The 23,651-nt window shown below is 33.2% G+C and overlaps 1 long non-coding RNA gene across 1 annotated transcript in view; it reads left to right on the forward strand.

Annotated features, from left to right (window-relative positions):
• Positions 1-22,396, forward strand: part of LOC139528989 (uncharacterized) — a 66,600-nt gene extending 44,204 nt beyond the window's left edge. The window contains exons 2-3 of the long non-coding RNA XR_011665733.1: positions 15,214-15,269; positions 19,569-22,396. This is a non-coding gene — a long non-coding RNA (uncharacterized lncRNA). The remainder of the gene's footprint in view (positions 1-15,213; positions 15,270-19,568) is intronic.
• The last annotated feature ends 1,255 nt before the right edge of the window (positions 22,397-23,651 follow it).

Below are 23,651 nucleotides of genomic sequence, written 5' to 3' on the forward strand. Positions count from 1 at the left end.
ACAGAACCAAATACAGGAAAGTCCCAACTATTTACTGGCTTCCGTAGCTACAAAAAAAACACCTTACAAATATAGATATATTTCATCTTCCAGCCATTGTTCCACTACTAAATTGTCTACTCTACTTACTAGTATACTTGGTACAATAAAAAACCTGATAATAAATTGTTCAAATAAGGCCTTTGAAAATAGTGGAATTAATTACTTTTGGAGTGTTAAAAACTCGGTGGAAGTACTTGATAAATTGCATGCATATATTGGTGATTTTTAATCTGTTCAAAGTTTTGATATTTCTACCCTATATACCACTTTGCCTCATATTCTTATTAAGAAAAAATTCGCATCCCTAATCAAATAGGCATTTAAAAAGTCAGAATGCAAGTACATATGTTCAAACTCTTTTAGGTCATTTTTTAGTAGCAATAAACAAAAGAACTATGTCAATTGGACATTCCTTGATATTATATATGCGCTTGAATTTTTCTTGATAACATTTTTGTTCGCTTTGGAGATACCGTATATAGTCAAGTTATTGGAATTCCAATGGAGACTAACTGTGCACCACTTATTGCGGACCTGTTTTTGTATTGTTATGAGTTACAATGTATGACTAAAATTAGCAAAGACTCATCGAAACAACATTTGATACAAAAATTGAACAGTATTTTTAGATATTTGGATGATACATTGGCTCTCAATAATGACGACTTCAGTATGTAAACTAAAGAAATTTATTCTGTTGAACATAATTTAAATAAAGCTAATACTAACAATGAATACTGCCCTTTTCTTGATCTTGATATATATATCATTAACGGGAAGCTTAATAAACACATTTATGATAAAAGAGATGATTTTTCATTTCCTATCGTTAATTATCCATTTTTAAATGGTGACGTTTCCTTGTCACCATCTTATGGTGTTTATATATCTCAACTTGTACGATTCGCTCGTGTATGTTACAACGTATTATATTTTAGCGAGAGAAATTTATTTATTATTGAAAAATTATCACACCAGGGTTTTCGATATCACAAACTAGTCAAAACATTTACTAAATTTTATAATCGGTATAAGGAAATAATTCGTAAATATAACTCAACATGCAGACATCTTATACGTTCAGGTATTTCACATCCAATCTTTTATGGTAATATTCTTTACAAAGCACAAAAATGTAAGTATTCACCTCAAAAGCTTACAAAACCTTTAAACAGACTTATTAAGAAGGGATATAGTTACGATACTGTTGTCAGGTCATTAAAGATTGCATATTTTGGCTTTAATATTGATTCACTTATAGGGTCTTTGCATCGGAACTTAACACATTTCTTTTGAAAAAAAACAGTTGTTGGTTTGACACGGGTTATGTTCTTCTCGTACATTTTATGATGGTATGATACTAAACCCCTAACGGGAGGGATTGTGCCTGATTTTCATATGATGAAGACATAATCTTTCAATCAGTTAAATTGGGGTCTGGAGCTGGCATGTCAGTTAACTGCTCGTAGTCTGTTGTTATTTATGTATTATTGTCATTTTGTTTATTTTCTTTGGTTACATCTTCTGACATCGGACTCGTTGTTACATCTTCTGACATCGGACTCGGACTTCTCCTGAACTGAATTTTAATGTGCGTATTATTTTGTTATGCGTTTACTTTTCTACATTGGCTAGATTATAGGGGGAGGGTTGAGATCTCATAAACATGTTTAACCCCGCCGCAATTTTGCGCCTGTCCCAAGTCGGGAGCCTCTGGCCTTTGTTAGTCTTGTGAGATTTTTAATTTTAGTTTCTTGTGTATAATTCGGAGTTTAGTATGACGTCCATTATCACTGAACTAGTATACATATTTCTTTGGGGGCCAGCTGAAGGACGACTCCGGGTGCGGGAGTTTCTTGCTACATTGAAGACCCATTGGTTGCCTTCGGCTGTTGTCTGCTCTATGTTCGGGTTGTTGTCGCTTTGACACATTCCCATTTCCTTTCTCAATTTTATTTTCAGACAGTCTGATGAGGACTTCAGCGATATTGGTTTGCTAATCGGGAGTCTTTCTGAGAAAAAAAAGTAACATAAAAAATACCGAACTCTGGAAAAATTCAAAACGGGTAGTGCTTAAATCAGGGGGGGGGGGCAAAATATAAATAGGACACAAATCAAACAAATGGTTAACAATTTTCATCTTCCTGACTTGGTACAGGCATTTTGTTATGTAGAAAATGGTGGATTCTACATAAGAAAATACCATTACCAAATCAGGAATATGACAGTTGTTATCCATTGGTTTGATGTGTTTGAGCTTTTGATTTTGTCATTTGATTAGGGATTTGTCTTTTCGAATTTTCCTCTGTGTTCCGTATTTTTGTGATTTAACATTTTAAAACTGGTTTACTTGCTAGTTAATCTTCTCATTTGTACGACAGTCACTCTAAGTTCATTTATTTTTTCAACAATATTTGAACAAAACGTACAGACATGATAGGTAAACATGTTAAAATAGGGGTACGACAGTCAACATTGTGTTATAATCTGTATCACTATAAAGCAAGCACAAATGTAAAAAAGGCATAAAGACAAAACACATTATCAAAAACAAAAGACGTGAATACAAAAATGACACACAATGACGGGATGTAAAAGTATTGACTCAATACATCAATGTAAATACCAAACATACAGTTCACAGTAAAAGTTAAAAAAAGTAAAGACAAATATATAATTACTACAAGACGTGATTCAGAACTCTTTTTTTAACATTATGTCACTAGTATCTATGTGATAACAACTGCCCTATATAGTACAACTATTATATATAGGTTTATTCCTGTGTGTTTATCGTCAAATGAAGCAGGAAAATGTCATGATGATGTTGTATATTCTTCATTGTTAGTGTAGTTTACATTTGCATATTACATTTACTGTTAGATATCTGTTTTCTCCGTGTACGGTTTGTAATTTATTTAACTACACAACACACGTGATTTTCCGATAGATTTAAAATTGTGTCTATCATATATTAATCAAGATAGGTTTTAAATATAATTAGTGTGCCACTATGATTAAGATCAATTATTATATAATTTTCTTCTGTGTGTGTATGTATCTATTTGATATATCTTCCAACTCTGATGTTATTTTATCACGTTCAAATTTTGAAACAGAATTAGACATTTCAACATGTTTGACTTCTTCCAAATTGAAAACAAAAAGATGTATTGCTAATTAAGAAAAAAAAACTGTTTATGTCCCTTGCTAATTTCAGTTGGATAATAATACAAACTTCGAGCACCATTATCATTATGCATGAAACTTTCACGGATTTGGCTATACTTTTTGAACCTTTTGGATTATAGCTCTTCATCTTTTATATAAGCTTTCGATTTCAAATATTTTGGCCACGAGCATTACTGAAGACACATGTATTGTCGAAATGCGCATCTGGTGCAAGAAAATTGGGACGTTAATTTTATTGATTTAATTGCGTAAAGGGAGAACACTATTTTTATACATTACATGTTACAATATAATTTCTATTTGTTTTGTAACCACACTCCTCCATGCCTATTTATATATATGTACTGTCGTACGACGCTAGATTAAAACTGACGTGGAAAGGTAACACCCGGCCACTGAAAACTTCATTTTGAATCCCAGGTGGTCGTGTGGTCTAGCGGGACGGCTACAGTACACGCGATTTGGTGTCACGATATCTCAGTAGCATGGGTTCGAATCCCGGCGAGGGAAGAACAAAACATTTGCGAAAGCAAATTTATAGATCTTACATTGTTGGGTTGATGTTTAGACGAGTTGTATATATATATATATATGATCCGATGGATAAATCTGTTGTAGAGTTGTCACTGACTCAGACGTACTTATAAATATAATTATTTTCTGTGACTGTATCTTGCATTAATTTGTAGGATCCTTTACTATAGATAATTGAACTGATCTGTAACAATAAAATCTCCATGCCTTATATATCATGTACTGTAGTACGACGCTAGATTAAAACTGACGAGGAAAGGTAACACACGGCCACCGAAGCTTTATTATTTGTGAAGCCCAGGTGGTCGTGTGGTCTATCGGGACGGCTACAGTGCAGGCGATTTGGTGTCACGATATCTCAGTAGCATGTGTTCGAATCCCGGCGAGGGAAGAACAAAAAAATTTGCGAAAGCAAATTTACAGATCTAACATTGTTGGATTGATGTTTAGACGAGTTGCATATACAACTCGTCTAAACATCAACCCAACAATGTTAGATCTGTAAATTTGCGTTCGCCAATTTTTTGTATATATATATAGAAGTCTATAAAAAGGACCAACCAGGCGATACTATGCAGATAAGGAAAAAATTATATCAGTCTAAAACTTTGCACAACGGTACTGATATAAGATGTTAATATACGAAAATGTTGTTATTAAATCGAGTTGACAAATAGTTCGGCTCAACAAATGGCCTTCTTCTGTGTCACAAGTTTTAACAATACTGATACATAATGTATAAGGTGTAAAAATAGATCAGTAATAATATTTAATACAGGTCATTTTGAAATTCAAATTACAGTAACACATTGCTAAGGCTGACAATCATGACACCTTCAAAGCGACAAAGGATTGAGCAAGAACGTATGGACTTCTATTTCACTATTCCACCAAACAGAAAGTAGTACTCTATATACTGTTACACTCTCATGAAAAAAAAGTTCCACAGCAATATTATTTACCTACGAAAACATGTTTTACTCCAAACGCCCCAGCCTATTTTAGAATAACATAGCTGAATAAAGATCACCAGTCAGTAAACGATCTTTATAGATTTAAAGTTTAAAGTAAGAACCATTTGATTTGAGGAGGCAGTCTTAGTTATTTGAGAGAAAAAATTGACTCTGATATTTGCCTTTAACAAAAATTCTAGCCGTATCTGGATTGAAAATAATAATCTTGTCCACTTTTTTGCTATTAGAAACGAAAATTTCCAACATAATTATTTAGCATTAAATGAACATGATGAATAAAAACGGGCGTATTTTTTTGGTGTCCGGGATTTGCATGTCTGACCAAAATGTCTGTTTCGCCGAACTGATATATTAAATACTTTGTTCAAGACCAGACTGCAACCTGACTGCTAGGTGTGGCCTTTATGTCTTCATATGTCGACCGTCATACATAAATTCGTTGTCATTTCAGACTCATTCGCAGCCTTTGGTTGATTTGGAACCCCTCACTTCCCTTAATTTTGTTGGGGGAAACATGTCAACCAAAAATTTGGATACAAACTGCTTGTTTGTCTTTTTTAACTCGTCTCGGTCGTATTGTAAATTTCATCGAATATATAGCCCGGCGTATATCTTGTTTACAATAAGAAATCTGTGAGGTAAGGATAACTTAACTTACAACAAACCGGCGAGAATTTTCCATGTCTATTTTTCAAGTCCCACATCAACTTTATCAGTACATAGCTTCAGATCCATACTATCATTTTATGATAGACAATTAATAGGGAGAATACAACATCGAAAATGTCCAATCCTTACACTTTACAGCAACTACAAAATATAATTGTCCAACGCCAGGAACCGTTTAAAAAGTGCATATTACACTTATTTTATGTTTTTTAGCCAAAAAAAGGTCCCAAAAATCTTTTAAAACTTTGCCCCCCCCTTTTTTCCCAAATCCTGGATCCGCCCCTGAAGAGTTTATCCAAAATAAAGGTAAATTATATGACAACAGGGTTTAATAACATCAGTTATAAGACCTGCTAGTCAAATGCATTTTGTTAAAATATACTTTTTCACTCTTTTGGTCTTTTGGAAAACGTTGTTTGTGCTGTAAAATTTGTTTTATATGCACACGTATAAAAATTTCGTTTTTTATTTAACGCAATCATAGTTTTGAACGTTGTTTTTAATTTAGACTTTTCTATTTATTTAAATATAAAACACAAACTTTAGCTGATAGATATAGATATAGGAAGATGTGGTATGAGTGCCAATGAGACAACTCTCCATCCAAATAACAATTTATAAAAGTGAACCATTATAGGTCAATGTACGGCCTTCATACATGTATATACACATATATCATATAATTATATGGTTCTATTTTATAATTGTCAAAAAAAAATTACATCATTCTAAAACATACATACAACTAGTATATCGATTGTTTGTAAAACAATTGAAAGGTCTTTCCTGTAAAAGTGATGTTTTCGTCATGTACTTTGTACGAGCTTTCGTTTGTTATACGACAAGAATACCTTTTGAAACTTTTCGCTTAATGACCTCATCCACCTACATTTTCGGGATCGGAAGTATGATATATGTAACATCGACTAGGTGAGCTTTCATTTGATATGCGACAACGTCATGGTCTAGAAAGTTTGATTTTTGCACTCAATAACCCCAGCCAACTAATTTTAGGAAGTCGGGAATTTGATATTTCAAATGTACACTTCATGACTTTTCATTTGATATACAACAACCCTATCTTAAAAGAAAAATTATTTTTGCACTCAAAGACCCCATCCAACCAATATTTGGGGGACGTCAATTTGAAATTTGAAATGTACGCTTGATGTTCTTTCATTTGATAAGCGACGACCTTACCATCTGATAAATTTGAATGTTTGCACTAAATGACCCCACCCTTCCCCCTGGGATGAAAAAGGGGTTAAAAATTTTCATTTCTAAGTAGAGTTTATTGAGACCTTCAATTTAGTATATCAAATGACCCCATTTGACAAATGGCCAAAAATGATGCAATATCAGCTATATAAATAGAGGTTATGAAACTTATAGAGCCAATGCAAGACATGAAAATTTCAAATTGATTTTTTGGGTTTTTGTCATGGAAAGTTTTTGGTACTTGGTCAAACATATAACAAAATTAACCTCTTCAATTTCTAAAACATTTTAGGTAATACTCTGTTGTTGATTCAGGAATACATGCCTCCGCTCGCAAAATTTCAAACTGCGTTATCTCTAAAACGACAATAGATATCTCAAATCTGTTAAATGATAAATGATCTGCAGTTGAAGGACAACATTGTAGGAAAAAATTGGACGATTCCAAGGTTCATCAAGGTCACAATGAATCATCAAATATATGATGCAATATCAAACTTGAGAACCGGAAGTCATAGAGACATGGGTTTACCACCATGCACCTCAGGACCATTTGACCTTTCAAATGTCACATGGTCAAGGTCGTAGTATACTTTGAAGGTCAAGGTTAAATTTCATCATGACCTGACTTTGATCTCAAATTGAAGGTCTTGAATTACTTATCATCTTTGCAGTTTGTAGTAGAATTATATCTGTTACATTTTAAAAGATATACATATGTTACTTTAGTTTTAAGAAGTATGTTGATGTAACTTTTGAACAGACGGTCGGACATTTTTGAGCTTAATGTATAAAATGTAGAGCTTGTCGAGAGGAACATTTTATACACAGTATGTATGCAGCAAACTTTTATCGTTTTCTTAATATGCAAGCTTGAAATTGCAGCGTAATTTTTGTTTGCACTTCGTGACTGTTGACCATGTGTGCAAATTGAAGGTCACATGAACTTAAGATTTTTGGTGTAGGTCCCAAATCTCTAGGACTTCCGGTTCTCGAAATACAATTTTTCAAAAATTGCGTATTTTTTTTCAAGGGTTAATAACAAAATAATTGTATATATTCATTAAAATTGACATCTGTTCCTGTACATTTTGCCGTTTTCAATTCGATTCTATCTCTAATACTTTTAAAGTAAAATGCAAATAAAAGAAATTGATTCAAGGGGATATAACTCTTATAGAGGATGATGAAATCCTATGCAGCTTCATATGGTAATACATTATGATGAGATCTACCTTTTGTCTAAATAAAATTATGATTTCTTTAAAAACAACGAGGGGGGCCATGTTGACAATAATCAATAAAAGGGAGATAACTTCTAAAGGGGATGATGATTTATTCCTACAAAAGTTCATCTTGTAAAAGTTCATGATGAGGTCTATCGGTAGTTCAAATGTGGTATTGATAACTCCAATAGAAGCGGTAGGAGGGCGTACCAAAAAAATGCTGGAAGAAAAAAAGAAAAAAAACCTAGTATCTCAATTGTTTGTAAAATACTTGAAAGGTCTTTCCTGTAAAAGTGATGTTTTCGTAATGTTCTTTGTACGACCTTTCGTTTGAAATACGACAAGCATACCTTCTGAAATGTTTCGCTTTTTACACTTAATGACCTCATTCGCCTACATTTTCGGGATCGGAAGTATGATATATGTAACATAGACTAGATGCACTTTCATTTGATATGCGACAAAGTCATGTTCCAGAAAGTTTGATTTTTGCACTTAATAACCCCATCCAACTAAATTTTGGAGGTGGGGAATTTGATATTTCAAATGTACACTTCATGAGCTTTCATTTGATATACAACAACCCTATCTTGAAAGAAAATTTATTTTTTGCACTGAATGACCCTATCCAACCAATTTTTGGAGGACGTCAATTTGAAATTTCAAATGTACGCTTTATGTTCTTTCATTAGATATGCGACAACCTTACCATCTGAGAAATTTGAATGTTTGCACTAATTGACCCCACCCTTCTCCCTGGGATGACAAAGGTGTTTAAAATTTTCATTTTTAAGTAGAGTTTATTAAGACCTTCGATTTGATATATCAGTTGACCCCATTTGACAAAGTGCCAAAAGGATGCAATATCAACTATATAAATAGAATTTATGAAACTTACAGGTCAATCCAAAACATGAAAATTTCAAATTGATTTTATCCCCAAGGGTGACTGGGGAATAGAAATATGGTCACTTGGTCTTCTCCCGACCGGCAGTATAACGCTTGCCGAAGTGGGGCGTCCGTTTGGCTGTGCGGGATGTATCAAGTTCGCAGTCACGTCCGGTCAGAATGGGGACGTTAAATCCGATGCCTCGTGTAAAGAGAATGCCACGTCTTTGCACGTTAAGAACCCTTGCAACAACTCTTTGAGGGGTCCGTAGGTGGCCTGTTGCAAGGCCTAATTTCTGTCCCTATCCAATATACCCTCATTTTCCAGTGGCAGTCCAAATTTCCCCGACCATCATCCCAGATGGCCTCTTTTGTGACAAAACCTACCTATTGTATTTTTTGGGAACTTGTTCTCGTCCTGAATATGCATGAAATATTTGCCACTGGACGTTAAGCAACCAACAATCAATCAATCAATCAAATAGATTTTTTGGTGTTTTTTTCCATGGAATGTTTTTGGTATTTGGTCAAACTTATAACTATGTTAACCTCTTCAATTTCTAAAACATTTTAAGTGGTAATACCATGTTGTTGATTCAGAAATACATGCCTCCGCTTGCAAAATTTCAAACTGCATTATCTCTAAAACGACAGTAGATATCTCAAATCTGTTAAATGATAAATGATCTACAGTTGAAGGAAAACATTATAGAAAAAAAATTGGGATAATTCCAAAGTTTGTCTAGGTCACAATGAATCATAAAATATATGATGCAATACTAAACTTGAGAACCTGAAGTCGTAGAGACATGGGACTACCACCATTCAACTCAGGACCACTTGACCTTTCAAATATCATAAGGTCAAGGTCATAGTATACTGTGAAGGTCAAGGTGAAATTTCATCATGACCTGACATTGACCTCAAATCGAAGGTCTTGAATTAATGATTATCTTTGCAGTTTATAGTAGGTTGATATATGTTACCTTTAAAAAGATATACACACAATACTATTCTTTTAAGAATCATCCCGTTGTAACTTTTGAACAGACGGTCGGATATTTTTGGGCTTATTGTATAAAATGTAGAGCTCGTCAAGATGAACATTTATACGCTGTTTTTATGCAGGAAAGTCTTATCGTTTTCTTAATATGAAAGTTTGAAATTGCAGCGTAATTTATTTTGCACTCGGTGACCTTTGACCTCGAATGCAAATTAAAGGGTACATGAATGAAAGATCATTGGTGAAGGTCCCAAGTCTCTACGACTTCCGGTTCTCAAAATAAAAATTTTCAAAAATTGCGTATAATCTTTCAAGAGAAATAACTCATTATAAGGGTTAATAACAAAATAATTGTTTATGTTCATTAACATTGTTGTCTGTTCTTGTACATGTTGCCGTTTTCAATTCGATTCTATTTCTAATACTTTTTAAGAAAAATGCAAATAAAAGAAATAGCTTCAATGGGATTTAACTCTCAAAGGGGATGATGAAATCCTTAGCAGCCTCATATGGTTATACACCATGCTGAGATGTACCTATTGTCCAAAACAGTTCATAAAATCTTCAAAAACAACGAGGGGGAGGGGCATGTCGAAAAAATCCAATAAAAGGGAGATAACTTCTAAAGCGGATGATAAAAATCCTTAACAGGGTCATCTGGTAATAATTTTTTATTAGGTCTATCGATGGTTCATATTTGGTCTTGATATCTTCAACAATAACGTAGTGAGGCCTTGTCAAAAAAATGTTGGAAGAAAAAAAGAAAAAAAAATAAACATTAGAAAAACAATACGGTCTTTCCTCACGTAGGGGAAAGACCTTAAACAGAATTTAAAAAAAACATTAGAAAAACAATAAGGTCTTTCCTCGCGTAGAGGAAAGACCTTAATTAGAAAAACAATGAAGAAAGACCTTAATAAACATGAATATACTGTACGTAAAATCTTGATACAAATCACTTAAAATTTTGCTACACTGCAAAACAATATTAAGTTTATCCTGCCGTTACTCTCTATTTCAAAAATCTCTAAATTTGATTTGAAAAATGCAAATAGTATTGACAGGTTTTAATCTTTGTTCAGAAATGTAGTATACTAGTAATTTACTTCATAAAATTCTTCCTGTTCAATTCTATATCCCTATGCTAAATTTGATAAGCTAAGGATATGATTTCCTATTTAATTTTTTTCTGAAATATCTTTATTTTTCCTAGAATATTTTTTTATTTTTTTACATCTTAAAAACATACGTCCCTTATCTTCTGTAACATTACACTCATTGCAGTGTGAACTTGTACTTATTTTCCGTTGTTTCAATTATACTTTACAAGGTAAGATATCATGCAAAAGTTTCCATCTAAATATTTTCAGTGTAAATGCTTCTAGAAAAAAATGAGTAAATATTAAAAATTAATGCTTACTGTTTTATAGTTTAACGAGCCAATTTTTAATAGACGATTCCATTTTTAGAATCCTAGTGATGTTTCTTTATCCCGCATTACCCCGCACTGTTATAAATTTATCAATATTTTTAGTTTCCATATTATTTAATAAAAGTTCTAGACAACAATTTATTGTTGTGTTCAGCCTGATTTAAACTTGAGTCTTCAGTGAATTATCATGCTCAACAATATTTTCCATTTTATTGGAAAAACGTTTTTAATTGATAGCATTTCAGCAATCCATTTAGTTTTGTTTTTTTAATTACTCAATTACTACTTTTTCGGATATTTTTTGCCATTGGTACCTGATATGTCATTTATATAAATTATTTTACAATCAATTCAATTTTTAAAAACAAAGTATTTACCCTTACCTTTTATATTGTTATTCCCCAATATGAACTTTTTATCGGATTGATCTAAAGTTTTCTGGTGTTTAAGTTTTTCCCTTGGTATATTTTATCAACGTTTTGATTATTTTTAAGTAAAAGTTTGGTATTTTAAACCTAATTTATGTTAGATTTTGATTTCATATTTTCTATGTTCTTGTTGAATATTAGAAACAAAATAAATCCAAAGTTATCACAGATAAATATTGGTATAACTTTCCAGTTAGAGGGTTTCAGGAGATTTTAATCTGTCGACCAATCCTATTTGAATTGCTTCGATTTGTTTTACAATGTCTGTCAGATTCAAACCACATTTTAACATGGGGGTAAATAATACCGTCCTTTTCACATTTTCAGTACGATTGTTCAAAATAAAATCAAATTTTTTTTTTTTTTAATACTGTTGCTAAATATGTCAAGTTTGGGATGATGAGAGTTTTTTGTAAAGCTGAGTACACAAAACCCCATTCAAGTTTATCGGACGCTTTTGAGAAATCTACAAATAACTAGGCTCCTTCAATTTTGAATGATTCAGCATAATCTACGATATCTTGAATTTGTCTTACATTATGCCCGCGTCACACTGTCCCGATTTTTATATACGATGGACACCCGAATGCGAAAATTGTAAGTTCATACGAAGTTGGTCCCGATCTCGTTAAAATACCCAAAAGTGACCGAAGCAAGTACGATGAATAACGAAGTCTATACGAGGGTGCCGTAAGTATATACGATAACAAAAGATGGACATACGAAGGTTAACCGAAGACGGTATTTAAGCTTCATATCTCAGCCGAAGCCTACAAGATGGATCACGAAGGCTACACGATGGATTACGATGATGGCGCGATGGCCATACGATGTCTAAAAGACGTCCGTGTACAGCTTACGATGCATTTAAATTATATTGAATATATATTATATTGTACATTTAATTTTTTGTTTAATCATAAGACGGAAGATCGTGAGTATTTCCAGTTACTGAATAATTTGGTTGATTTCTAAAAAATAGTTTATGTATCAAATATACGTATTCAATTTACCATTTTCTGCATGTGTCATATACAAATATAGTGTCCATATTTGTCCCCAATATGTTACATAAGAGGGGATGCCACGCTCGGCATTGCCTTGTTTGAACTGTAAAATGTACGCACTAGTCTGAATAATCACCCATAATTATGCCCATGTTTACTGATCTATCTTAAAGGTAAGGTAATGGGTTCGTTGATCCCTTTTATTCAAAAAGAGCTCTTTTCAGGAGAATATCATAATAATATAGACTAAAGGAAGGATGTGGGGAAAGCAACTAATGCGGCAAAATATGACATATAGAAAGAAAACAAAATGTTTATGGAGTTAACAACTCAGACGATACATAAAAAATCAGAATAATGAAGAAAAAGTTGGTTTCCCTATATACGTGTACCTGCAGTGTTGGTATACGAGGCGCATTTATGATTTTTATTATGTTATTTGAAATGAAAAATTGACAAAAAATAATATTTTATTTGTAAAAGTAAATCCTGAGCCTGTAATACCTGCTCTTCTTGTTTCATTTGAATTAATAGAAACAACGCTGTCGCCTTTCTTGTTCTCATAGAATCATATGATATGAGGTCCATGTTTTGTGAACGTCTTTCTTAACTGTCGTATTAGACTGACCAGTGCATATCGCGCATGGCACTTTAAATGTATTTAAGCGCGAAAATTAACTTACATTTAGCTGGATTTATTGCCGTCGTAGTTCCATCTTGTCACCTTCGTACTTTTATTCGATGGCATCACGACGGGATTACGAGGTCTTAACGAAGTCGTGTTGCCATCGTAAGACCTTCGGTTAGCTTCGTGATTCATTCGTGTAGACATCGTAATGTCAAAACTGCCCGATGGAAACGATGGAAACACGAATGCAATACGATGTTCAAAGATGCATTCCCGGTGACATTATACGATGGTGAGGATGGTGATACGAACTCAATACGAACCCTAAACATCGGACGCACCTTCGGGGATTTTTTAACATGTTAAAATATTTAGAACCCTTCCCGAAGTTGTCCCCGAAGGCTAGAAAAAGTGGCCGATGGTTCTACGATGGCACTACGATAACCCAATCTGGATACGATCAGTCCCGAATTTGAAAATTTCCATAATCGTGTTGCCATCGGCGTAAAAATCGGGACAGTGTGACGCGGGCATTAAGGATGTACACCTCTGAGGAGCCAAACATTTCTAGAATTAAACTTTTTTTCTAAACCTGTGTTTTGGGTTTATATGACTGTAAAAAGATAATTGGCGAAGAAAAAATCATATGGCGGTGCACTTCTTTTTTTTCCTACGGCCCTTTGAAAGTACCCTATGTTGATGATTTTCCAATTTTTCATCAATTTTTACCTATTTTGGGGCTATAATCATGAAAAAAATCAAATTTCCACAATTAAACTTTTTGTCATACTTTCAATAAAGATGAAGGGGACCAATCTGAATAAATTTGAATTAAAAAAACTATAGGTAGGTGTTGATATAAGAAAGTTTTATAACATTTTGATGCTTTTTTGTGTCAAATTTACCATGTTGTCAATTTTGTAAATTTGTGATTTTTCACCGTTTTTAGTACAAATTGCATATTTTTTCAACTTCTTTGTTATGAATAATTGAAAAAGTGCATATCTAAGAAATTTGAAAAGACAGTAGGGATGTGGGATGTACATGTTTCTGGTAAAATCATTGTTTGTATCCCTCACCCATTTTCTCAAAATATTCGCTAAAAGGACTGACTTGATTGGTAATAAAATTTGAAAAATTGATTACTCAAAAACTACTCATTGGAAATACCTATTTTTTTTCACAGAGTTATGTTTGATTATAACATTTTTTAAATTCTTTGATATTTTCCACTTGTATCACATATTTAAGAATTATTTTCAGAACGAGATTTGAACGAGACTGAAACGTCAGAAGAATACATCCTTAAACGCAATATACCGATTTGCAATAGAACCATTGTGGCCGGCACTACTGATTTATGGTAGAATATTTTTAATTATTGTGCTAGGGTATATGCAATAAGCTCTGTGTCAACATTTAGCAGCGTTATAGTTTTCTAACGGATTAACTGATAATTTTTTTTTGTGAATATGGGAGATAATCCCACTTTTTGTGTTTCAGTTCCCCTTTTTCATAATTTTTTTTAAATGGACATACCGCAAATTCTTTGAGCTCAACCCAAAATGTTAGATTAAATTCAACACTGAGGCTTTCTCAACCGGGTGAACAGTTTTATTTCATCTTGTATAGGGTTTTTGTGCATTCGATTTTTTAAATTGAATCTGTATCAGGATATATTATGCTGTTTTTATCTTTCATTGGTGAAATAGTCGTTTTTTATTGTCTTGATTTTTCTAAACCTAAGAAGAATTTAGGTTTTTATCTCCCCTTCATCTATCCATTTCATTATTGATCTTACTTCGGCACCTTTCGTTTTATTTATATGAAGTATTTCTTAATTCTTTCTACAATATCAATTTCATTTTTAGTATACTCGTATAGTCTCATTATTAATACGATTATTAATTTTGCTTAATTTTGTTTCTTAATTTATCATATATCTCTATTTTTCTTTGCTTTTCCTTTACAGAAACCTATCGTATTTTCTCGTTTCTCCGCTTTGAATAATTCCCATATGGCTTCATGGTATGTACTTTACTTTTGTATGTATTCATTTATTTGTTTATCATCATTTTATTATTATCAACTTGAAGAATACTATTGTTTAGTTTGAAGAACCCTTTACCTATATTGTGAGCGTTCTCCGATTTTTAGTGATATTACTTGGCGAACAGTGGGTCCGAGAACATAGTTATTGTCCCTTGATTTGTGTTGTCCACGAACAAAATCCTTAGTGTGTTACTTGCCATTTTTTTTTTATACCTCTTCCAAATGTATTTCTTCATCTTTTATGCATCAAAAAGCCAGCGGGGGGCGGGGGGGGGGGGGGGGGGGAGTATGTCATCAATTGTAAAGTAAAGTTGTGATTTGGTCCAGCTGAAAAAGGTTAAAAAATAACCACTTTAGATTCTGTCAAAAGATTTCAAGACCCCTTTAACCTAAAATTGTCCATATTTCGGTGACGTTTTCTATAATTTTGATATAATTTGTCCCAAAATAAGTACAAAACACTGTAAAAATGTTTTTTTTTTATTATTGAGAAAGCGCAGGTGGGACTTTTTATGCCCTACTTTACGATAGTAGAGGGGCATTATGTTTTCTGGTCTGTGGGTCCGTTTGTTCGTCCCGCTTCAGGTTAATGTTTTTGGTCAGAGTAGTTTTTGATGAAGTTGAAGTCCAATCAACTTGAAACTTAGTACACATGTTCCCCATGATATAATCTTCTAATTTTAATGCCAAATTACAGTTTTGACTTACATTTCACAGTCCACTGAACATAGAAAATGATAGTGCGAAGTTCAGATTAACGTTTTTGGTCAAGTTAGTGTATGATGAAGTTGAAGTCACATCAACTTGAAACTTAGTACACATGTTCCCTATGATATGATCTTTCTAATTTAAATTCCAAATTGAAGTTTTTATCCCAAATTCACGGTCCACTGAACATGGAAAATGATAGTGCAAGTGGGGCATCCGTGTACTATGGACACATTCTTCTTTTATTTTCATTTATTGTCTGAATAAAATGCACTACTACATAACTGTGTACTCGGACCAGTATGTGTATCATTGCTGGTCTGATATAAGCTGAGAATACCAGTGTTTTGAGTTATCGACTGATCATAAAGTAGTCTATTGGAGTTCCTTTGTCTCTGTTTTTTTTTTCTTCTTTTCCAAGTACATGTAAATCGTTTATAGTCGCCGTCACGTAAAATTGGCACCATGTTTTTTGTCAAAAAAAAATTAAATATCAGCTGCGTTTACTCAAGATAATGTTTTTCATTCAGCGGAAGTAAAATCCTGTCCAAATATCAACTACTGTCCTTACTTTTATTGTGTTTGCACTGTATAATCCTGACCTTCACATTTTTCAAGATTATTTACATTGTCAAACCGCCATCTTGGTTTCTATGAGGATCCCTTATTCTATAACATACGTTACTCTCCGGTAATATCATTGTCATTTATGATACAATTTCCCGCGCTTTTTACGTAAAGATGACGAAAAGCTCCGAGAGACACAAGAAAATGGAGAGTACGTGGAACTCCACGGCAACACTTCCGGTAATAACAATGTCGGATTCCACCATACACAATAATTTTGGATTATGTGAAGGTACGGATTATTCAGTGCAAACACAATAAAAGGGAGGGCAGTAGTGGATATTTGGACAGGATTTTTCGTCCGCTAATTGAAAAACATGATCTTTTAGTAAACGCGGTCGATATTTTAGAAAATTTTGACAAAAAACATGGTGCCAATTTTAAGTGACGGCGACTTTTTTTTTATAGTTGCAACGTTTATTTCTCTCCATATGTTAATGAGTTTAAGAGTTTTTACCAGGTTTAAAGTTTTTATTGTCTTTATTAGGTAAAATGTCGTTCATATCTCCTCCTATATTTAGCAATCCAAAACTATTATGTTCAACAGTCTCTTTTACTCTTTATAAAAAGGTATTTCTTTCGTGCTGGACATGTGGGGTATAAATATTCATCAGTGTATATATATTTTCATGTATTTCTATACTTAAAAGTATAAGTCTTCCTTCCTCATCTGAATATTACAATTCTTTATAATTCAGGTCTTTTCTTACGAAAAATTGAGGCTCCTTTTACTTTTGATGTACCGAAACTATGATAAGAGATCCATCACAATTAATTCATTACAGTATTTTCTATATTTTTGGTTAAGCGTGTTTCTTGTATGCGGAGATGTTACATTTTTGTTGATTCATCCAGAAAAGTTCTCTTTAGCCCTTAACCCTTGACAATTCAAAGAACATAAGTGTATTTTACTTGTCATACTATATTTCAATTTTTATATTCAATATACAGGTACTCATGATAAACAATTGTATATGTATGACAGCAAATGTTGTACATAAAAGTATATAATGTTCGATAGGGGTGACACACTTTTGAGATGTGGGATATAGGGGGTAAAAAAAGTGGGATCTGGGAAAAAGAAGGAAAAAAATGAAGAAAGTGGTATATGACCATAATGTGGGATGTGGGAAAAATAAAAAAACAAATTTAAAAATTAAGAATTTTAGACCTCAGTCGTAGAAGTGTTGTAAATCTACACACCTTGGTCTTTGGATCCAGGCAACTGTAGGCCATTTTCTATCATTTGAAGCTTGCGTAGACAAAAGCTTCGCCGTAGGGAATTTTAAACAAATTAAAATTTGGAGGGGTATTGTCTCCATATTCCAATTTTGGACCTCAGTTGTACAAAATTTTGATCCTGGTATCTATGATGAGTTTATAATTTTTGAAGAAGTTCCGTAACTTTACCCACCTGGGTCTTTGGATCCAGGCAACTTCAGGCCATTGCCTATCATTTGTACTTTTGTGGACAAAAGCTTCATCGTAGGGGAATTTTTACAAATTCAAATAAAGAGGGGTTTCCACCTTTGATCCTCAGTTGTAGAAGTTCCGTAACTTTACCCATCTTGGTCTTTAGGTCTAGGCAACCATAGGCCATTAGCTATCATTTGTTTCTAGTGTGTCACCCCCTCTTAAATGACATTGTTTCTTGATGTTGTAGTAGGAACTTGGACCAGTAAAGTCTAGATAAGGCAGATATGTGTTAATTGATAAGTGTTTTACATACTGAAGAACAAACAAGACAAGAAGACAGCTCCGGATGACTCAAAAAAGGATATTATGGAAAACAAAAAATCTTGGATTCGGGAGAATTGGGAAAAAATTTGGGAAGTGGGAAAAAATCCCCAACCCCCAAAAAAAGAAGGAGTTGGGAAATGAGCACCCCTGTGTCACCCCCTCATGTTTGAGTATTCACACAAGCTTGTTCATTTAGTGACATTCTTTAAAACACTAACAACAAATATATAACATTAAATATCTATGTTTTACAACCATGTTTTACCTGTTCGTGTCATTTTGTAGATCATAATTAATCTGTTGTATGGACGCAAATTAGTCACCCATAAATATCGATATAGTCAGTGGATAATAAAAGATTCAGATTATGTGTGGAGACTTTTAATTACCCTGGATTTTAATTATCAGCAGTGTCATTGCTCTAACAACGATTATGATTGTTTATAACATTGTTTTTTCTAATAATCTTTATCACTGTAAAGCAAACACATAATTATGTTAACAAAAAAAAGCATATAAACAAAAGAAAAACGAAAGACGTGAATACAAAAAGTGTACGGTTGCACTATAACACAATGACGGGATGTATAAGCATTGACCAACGTCAAATGTATATTACCATAAATAGAGTTCACAGTGTAAGTAAACATTTACAAACACAGATAAAAGAATACTATAAGACGTGATTAAGAATATAAACAACTTCAGTACCTCGATCATCTATACCATCGTGTATTATGTGTGGAGTTTATACCGAATATTTATCAACAAGGTTCTAATATCTTATCTATTAACTTGGTAAGAAAATTTACGAGGCGTTCCTTGACATAGGCCTGTTTTATCAACTTTTGGCTCAGACACTGGTGACTGTTGACTAAGTGTACGTAGCAGCTATATGTTCTTGAATGCAGAATGAGTTGGTAGTATGCAATTAATTTGGTATTGCTACTAAGGTGGTTGAAATTGATAAATCAAAATTAAATTGTCTTCTCTGTCATAAGTTTTGGTACTGAGATGACCACTTATGTCAAATTCGAGTTATAAGTGTAAAAATGAGACAGAGGAAGCCGTGTCTGTTGTTTCTTTAATTTCTATTTCTGGAAGATACATTTATGGAACCAAATTTAAAAAGTTTGGATTGTAAATGGAAAGAGTTTCATCGATAAATGTGAATGTGAAATTTAATTATCTTATTTTCAGATCCTGTGGCATGAATTTGAAGGAACTCAATCTCATATAAAATTCAGCAGAGGTCGGCAAGACGAGATGCATAGTTCGTTCCCGTTGGAATGCCGACAACTTGTTGAAAAAGTCTATCTTTATATTCAACAAATATGTTGGAAATAAGAAGTTCTAGCAAAATGATCACTTGTACCTTTTTGTTCACTGTGAACAAAATATACCGTATGGTACTTTAGTCTTCAAAGGTCAAAAAGTGTATAGCGTATGCTAGTACCATTTTATTTTGAACCGTCTTGTGGATTGTTTCTGATAGACGAGTTTTCAATTTTACATGGGGAATGGTTGTATACAGGTTTGAAAAATCAAAAATGTTGAAAGAACTAGTTTCAGATGAAGATCTAGATCAAGGTTTAAAATTACCAAGAATTATTTAGAGTTTTAGTAGAATCCACATAAGGTTTGAATATCACTACGCGAGTAAATAGTTTCAAAGTATTGCTGAATACATTCTTTTAGTGCGGACATTATTTTTATCAATTTAATGGACAATTATTTTGTCTAACATGTTATACATAAGCTGGCAATTTACCTTCGTTTGAATGGAATTTCGTGACACTCAGGTATCCAATTCAAACACGGTAAGTTCTCTTATTTGCAGTTCTGCCTTTCGTACCTTTCGCCCCTCTTTTATAACCACTGGGTCGATGTCTCTGCTGGTGGACATTTTGGCCCCGAGAACAGTAGCAAAATGGCATATATTACGGAGATCTAACAGGATACTAGCTCGGACGTCGCCCAGTATAAGGTGTTCCCTCATAACCAGACATGACAACAATCAGTAAAATAAACAAAAATACTGAACTTCGAGGAAAATTCAAAACGGAAAGTCCCTAATCACATGGCAAAATAAAAAAGATAAAACATATCAAATGAATGGACAACAACTGTCATATTCCTGACTTGGTACTGGCATTCCAAACATGACTCATTGGTACAGACATTCCAAACTTGATTCATTCAGATCATCATACTAGAGGCAATACCTATAGTACATATACACAGCAATGTTCAGTTCTCCTTAAAGACAGTTTGAGTTTTGATGACTCTGAAATACACTGTTGCATTTCGAAATGTAAGGGTAATGGCTGCAACACTTGTTACATTTTAATAACAGATGCTCAATCCACTGGCAATTTAACTAAGAAGTCTTATTTTACCAGAACTTACGATGATCTGAATTGCAAATCTATAAATTACGTCTATGGATTAGAGTGTAACCATTGCGGATTTGTAAACGCCGGTGAAACGAAAGGAAGGCTATACAAACGTATGTGTAGCCATAGATCAGACTATAATTTCAATGCAAACGACTTCTATAACAGCATTTTAATCAGCCTGGTCATTCCATCGTTTCTATGACAGTTCGCATATATAGTACCTCTATTAATGACTTGCTTCCATTTATACAAAAGCCGTTAGGTATTCATCACATTCTTAAACTTCATTTTGCCAGCAAAGGTCTTGACGGCGTCAACTTAGCCAATGTCCTTCATCATAAATTAGTTCAGTCGAAAATACCTCCTTCTTTTAAAGATCAATCTGTACCAATCATTTCTTATACCTATACAAAACCAATTGCAACTAAAATTTTCAATTACAAAAAGTTTTGCAGGATCTCAATATTGACGACTTCAAGTCTAAACCTTCTGATTGCACTTGTGCAAGTTCCGATTTCACATATAATCCGGCTGGCCTCAACATTATCAATAATACTTCACTGCGAAATGTGTAATCCAAAGGTCCGAAATATAGTGAGCCTAAATCCATCAATTGAAAATACAACTTTAAAATACTGATGGATTCAGTCGCGGATTATGCCAGGCAGTGGGCTTAGCGCGTAAAAGAAGACGTAGATACTCTTTCCGAATGAATTAAGGCTGTGAGGTCGTCAATACAAATCAGAATTAAGAAACTAAATGGGTTTATCAATACCCTTACTAAGTCAGGCGTGAACACTTAAAAATTCCAAAGATCTTTTAGAGAACATAAAGATCTAAGACTTGTTCATCTTGCAAGAGTATAAAAACATTTGACCTTTCTACACTTTACACAAGTATTCCTTATTCCAAACTAACAGACAAATTGAGAGAGTTGGTATTGCTCTGTTTCATAAAAAAACAGAATGGCCAAAGTAGATACAAGTATCTTGTGTTCTTAACAAAGAGAATGTGTTTCTTGGTTGCAAAGATGAAAGTTTATTACTGAATATGTTAGTCATAATTACAAAGAATTATATATACAAATGTAAATTAAATGAAACAAAACCAAATATGGTTGGGTTAAAGAATAGAATAAAGAAATACCAATTTCTTGAACATTATATTGCAGAGAAAAATAACAAGTCTGTGAAAAATTTTGGTCTCCTTTACATGTAATATTTAATTTATCATTGTTACATATAAATGAGAAATTTTATTTTTATTTTTTATATATATTATGAGCAAAAATTTATCCTTGAGCTTTTGATTTTATTTTTGTCTTTAAAATATATTTTTTTTTTTTAAACGTAAGTCAAGATACATATTGTAGCATAAATAATGAGTGAAGAGTATTTGTATTGTATGAGAGAAAGTCAGAGAGCGAGAGAATATTACCAAATAAAACTTATATGTAACCTTAAGTATTATAATTGTAAAAATCAATTTGTCAGTGATAAAAATTGTATACTGAATTATTTTCTATAATATGTAACCCTTTAATACCCTTGTCAGGTGGTAGTGTAGGGGTACATGTGTGTTAAATCCTGACTATTGAAAAACAGATAAAAGATAAAAAAAAAAAAAAAAGAATCTTGTGTTAAGGAGGTATAAATCTTACTTTGTAAAGGATCCCTCTGATTTAAACAAACAACAATTCCTTAAACTGACATGAATTGATTATATATTCCGTTATTGTAACTCTTATTTCAATGACTTTCGGTCTCATTTTATTTTTCTATTACCTTTTAATTAATCATGATTTTACGAATTGAAAGAAAACATTAAACACCAATCCTTCAAGGATACTTACGTGCTCTAAAACCCTCATTCCAAATATTAATTCAACCGCCGTCAATCGGAATTCACCTTCTAAATTTCACACTTTTTATAATTTTGTCAAAGGTGCCAATGCTGCTACAGCCAGATTATTCAATAACAAGAGTGCACATACATTTTGTACTGAAATGTCTCGCCTTCTTTACTAATTATTGGTATTATGTTGATAATCTCTTAATATAAAGCGTTATTACAACGGTCACATCAACTTAACATTAACCAAGAAAACAAAACATTGACCAATGAACCATAAAAATAAGCTCAAGGTCAGATGAACCATACAAGACCGACATGTACAGCTAACAATTCTTCCATACAACAAATAAAGTTGACCTATTGCTTATAGTTTAAGAAAAATGGATCAAAAACACAAAATATAAACACTGAGAAATGAACTGTGAAAATGATATCAAGGTCAAATTAAAACTGCGCGACTGACATTTAGATCATAAAATATGTCCATACACCAAATATAGTTGCCCTATTGCATATAGAATTTTTTTTTTTAAATTAACTTTGACCACTGAACCATGAAAATGAAGTCTAGATCAGATGACACCTGTCAGCTAGACATGTACACCTGATAATCATTCCATACACCAAATGTAGTAGACCCATTGCATACAGTATTAGAAAAACAGACCAAAACACAAAAACTAAACCATGAAAATGAGGTCAAGGTCAGTTGACACCTGCCAGTTGGACCTGTACACCTTACAAATTGAAAAGTTGAAATCATTCCTTCGTAAATTTTACGGACGCCATCACGAGTTGGTTGACTTTGGAATAACCGTTTCACACCAGATATCGGATATGTTCATTACGTCGTAACTACAATCCCCTTCCCTTTCATGAATGTGACATACCAAATTAGACTATTTTCCGGATTTGTTATCACATAAGCAACACGACGGGTGCCACATGTGGAGCATGATCTGCTTACCCTTCCGGAGAACCTGAAATCGACCCTAGTTTTTGGTGGGGTTCGTGTTGTTTATTCTTTAGT

Source organism: Mytilus edulis, chromosome 1 (assembly GCF_963676685.1).
Source record: "Mytilus edulis chromosome 1, xbMytEdul2.2, whole genome shotgun sequence".
In the NCBI taxonomy this organism is placed as follows: domain Eukaryota; kingdom Metazoa; phylum Mollusca; class Bivalvia; order Mytilida; family Mytilidae; genus Mytilus; species Mytilus edulis.